Here is a 3864-nt window from a genome sequence, read left to right as displayed (position 1 = left end):
TATATAATAACACTTCTCTTCAGTCAGGTCTCTTTCCCTGCAGGTTACCACAAACAAACTATACACACAAATACTGTTACATATCTCCACAAATACAACATTAAGTGTAATCATAATTTCTTCAAAGGCCTTTCTTTATAGATATGAACTGTGGCATTTTTCATGATTAAGAATTTGAAAAGACACCTAGGTTTAAGTGTATTATAAAATTAGTAAATTCTATTCTCCAAACAGTGAGCTGTTCTTGGTTATTAATGAAAGAGTTTGCAATCTCATGAACACTTAACAGAAAGCTAAATATTCTTTAAAATATTTTATGCTTAAAAACTTTATTTAAAGTAAGCCCTGTTTATCTTTTAGCACACATTTGTGAGGTTTGTGGGATCATTGCTTTCTCTGAAGCAAAAGAGAGATGCATCTGTTTCTCTGTGGTGGGCTTTAGTCTGAGCTTGCAGATTCCTGAAAACCTTAAATAGCTCCAAGCACAAACTGCCGAATCCAAACCTGGGGACACTGGCAAAAGGCCTTCTGATTTAGAACTCTTAGACACACACATTTTCAGTTCCAAAGTAATGTCTGTAATCTGTGAGTGAAAGCTTTCAGAAATGATTGGGCCCATTAATCTTCCTCTTGGATTACCTCAACCCTGTCCTGCTCTCTCTCAGGGCTTTGCTCATTTTGGAAGTTTGGTTTTTATAGAACACTGATATATGTATGATGATATCTTGTATTGGTAGATACAAGAAAAATGTGTGATAAGTAGGCATATAATTCATAGTGTGTGGTTTTAATTTCTATGAGGAATTGGGTTGTAAATATTGTTTCTTCCTGAAATTACAAAAGAAACCCGCTGTCATATAAGTTAAGCCAAAATTTCTACGAATTTTCTTGTAATATATTTGAAAAGCAAGACCATGAAAAATGTCACTCCTAATGCATCCACCTCTAGTATTGCCAAAGAGTAGAGTCCTGTCTTTCAAGACTTTTATCTGCCTTTGTCATGTAGCTATGGCAGAGTGGTCAGAAACTGTCATCTTCAGTGACAAGTGAACAAAGTTAGAATTAGTGGAACCATTGTTAGAACAGGAAAACTCCTAGGGAATACTGGAATGCATCTTTGAGACAGGTTCCCATGTTGCCTAGGCTTGTCTCCATCTTTAGTGTAGCCAAGGGTGACCTTGAGCTTTTAATACTTCAACATCCTCATCCCAAAGTGATGGCTGTGTGCAATGCTGGGCCTTGAGCTCAGGACTTCAGACATTGTTAAGTTCTTGGCTTCACTGTGAAACTATAAACTCTGAGAATTTCACAATTGGCCCAAAAGCTATTTAACTAGAAGTTCCTATCGGCTATGTTTATTTGTAGAAGGTAATTAATTGGCAAAGGTCCACCTGATCTCAGATAAAATGTTCCATCAAATTATCTATTCCTCTCTGTTTTGACTCTCTAAGCTTCATAATTAATATGGCATTATAAATTTTAAATGATGAAAAGTTTATAGTTAATTTAGTATTCCAGATGTTTTTATTCTGAGACTGATGTGCTCTAATCTTAAAGGTTACCAGCCAGGGACTAATCAAATCTCTCCTGCAACTTATTTTTGTATATTTTATGAGATGAACTAAGAAATAGTTTTCACATGTTCAAATGGTTAAAAATTAAAGCAATAACATGTAAAATTTAAATTTCATCAAGCACACAAACACAGCATTCCACCCACAAGGGTTCTTTATTTGATGCTCTTATGCTGTAAAATGTGAAACTGAGCAGTTGTAATAGAGATCATATGATCTGCACAGTATTTGCTCTAATGTTTTACTGAAATATTGGCTGCTTTTTGCTGTAGTTTATCGCCTGTAATCTGTGAGTGTTCAGAAATGACTCCTTATCATCTTCTCCTGGAAATGGGACAGAAAATTGATAATGCAACATCTATAAGGTGAAAATTGCACGGGGAATAAATAGAGATAATAAACTGGTATAGAAGGGCAAAGTGCCACTATCTCCAGTGCTCTGAATTAGTTTTTGCTTTGTGACACCCTGACTGATTTAACCAGTACTAGACAACTCTTTCATCATCTAAAAACATTGCAACTCTACATTGTGAAATACAATTTTATTTCTATGAACTTAAAGTAGTAAGTTTTCTCAAATATGATATTGAAATATTAGCATTCGGCACATCCATAAGACATCACATGTGAGAACGTCTATGTCTAGTAAATAAAAATTTTGTTCCTAAAACTCAATTGAGGGAATGAGATAGTCGAGATGGAGGAAGGACAGAGAAGAGAGGAGGAAAAAGATATCTTGATTGAGGGAGCCATTATAGGGTTATCAGAAACCTGGCTCTAGAGAAATTACAAGGATGACCCCAGCTAAGACCCTAAGGAAGAGAGGAGAGGGGGCCTGATCTTGACTTGCCCTGTAGTCAGACTGATGGTTATCTTAAATATCACCGTAGATCCTTCATCCAACAACTGATGGAAACAGAGGCAGAGACCCACATTGGAGCACCATACTGAGCTCCCAAAGTCCAGTTGACGAGTGGGAAGATTGAGAATATGAGCAAAGAGGTCAAGACCATGATGGGTTCATCCAATGAAACAGTCTACCTGAGCTAATGGGAGCTTACCGACTCCAGATGGACTTGGAAGGAACAGGCATAGGACCAAACTAGTCCCTCTGAATGTGGTTGACAGTTGCATGGCTGGGGCAGACTGAGGGACCACTGGAAGTGGCACCAGGATTTATCCCTACTGCTTGTACTGGATTTTTGGGAACCTATTCTCTTTGGATGTATAACTTGTTCAGCCTAGATATAGTAGAGAGGGCCTTGGACCTTCCCCAAAGCATTGTGCCTTACTCTCTCTGATGAAGGTGGGGTGCGAGGGTATGTGGAGGGATTGGGATAAGGGGAGGGAGTAGGAACTTGGATTGGTATGTATAATGAAAAGAGATGGTTTGTTTTATTTTAAATAAATTTAGAAAATTATACACACACACACACAAACACAAATTCATTCTTTCATTTTCCATAGTGAGGAATAAATTCCCAGGCATCCATACTATCAGGTTTACCACTCTGAAAAATAAAATGATACCTAAAATTAAAGCTGGAGACCCCATTCCCCGAACTCCATACTAGTGCCCAAATACTGGGAGCTTTATTGGAGCTCAAGCTGGTCCTAGTGACCTACACAATTTAGAATTTCTATTGCTCTGAAGGGACACTATGATATAGCAACTCTTATAAGGGGAATATTTAATTGGGGTGGCTCACCTGCACTTTCAAAGGTTTAGCCCATTAACTTCAAAGTGGGTAGCATGGCACCATGTAGGTAGAAATGGTGCTGGCTACATGACAATCAAAAGACAGCAGGCAATAGACTGAGGTACTGGGCATGGCTTGGGCATATATGAGACCTCAATACCACCACCATGATGAAATGAATAAAATCCCTTAAAGGAATTGAGGAAAAGACAAAACAAAAACTTGGATAAAGCCAATAACTCCCCAAACAAATGCCAAGAAAGCCAAGAAAGAACAAACAGGTGAAAAAAATAGTTCAAGACCTGAAAATGTAAATAGAAGCAATAAAGAAAACATAAATTGAGGGAATCATGAAAGTGGAAAATCTAGCTAAGTGAATAAGAACCACAGATGCAAGCATCACCAGCAGAATACAAGAGAAAGAAAGGGGAATCTTGGTCATTAAAGTCACAATAGAGGAAATAAATTCATCAGCCAAAGAAAATTGTAAATCTAAAAAACCCTAACACAAAATATCCAGGATATCTGGGACACTATGAAATGACCAAAGAGAAGAATAATAGGACTAGAAGAAGGAGAAGAAACCCAGG

Source organism: Microtus oregoni, unplaced genomic scaffold (genome assembly GCF_018167655.1).
Source record: "Microtus oregoni isolate MIOR12 unplaced genomic scaffold, Mior012 000018F_ref0000195, whole genome shotgun sequence".
Classification (NCBI taxonomy): Eukaryota; Metazoa; Chordata; class Mammalia; order Rodentia; family Cricetidae; genus Microtus; species Microtus oregoni.
The sequence above is the reverse complement of the archived record's forward strand: the minus strand, read 5'-3'. Positions refer to the sequence as shown.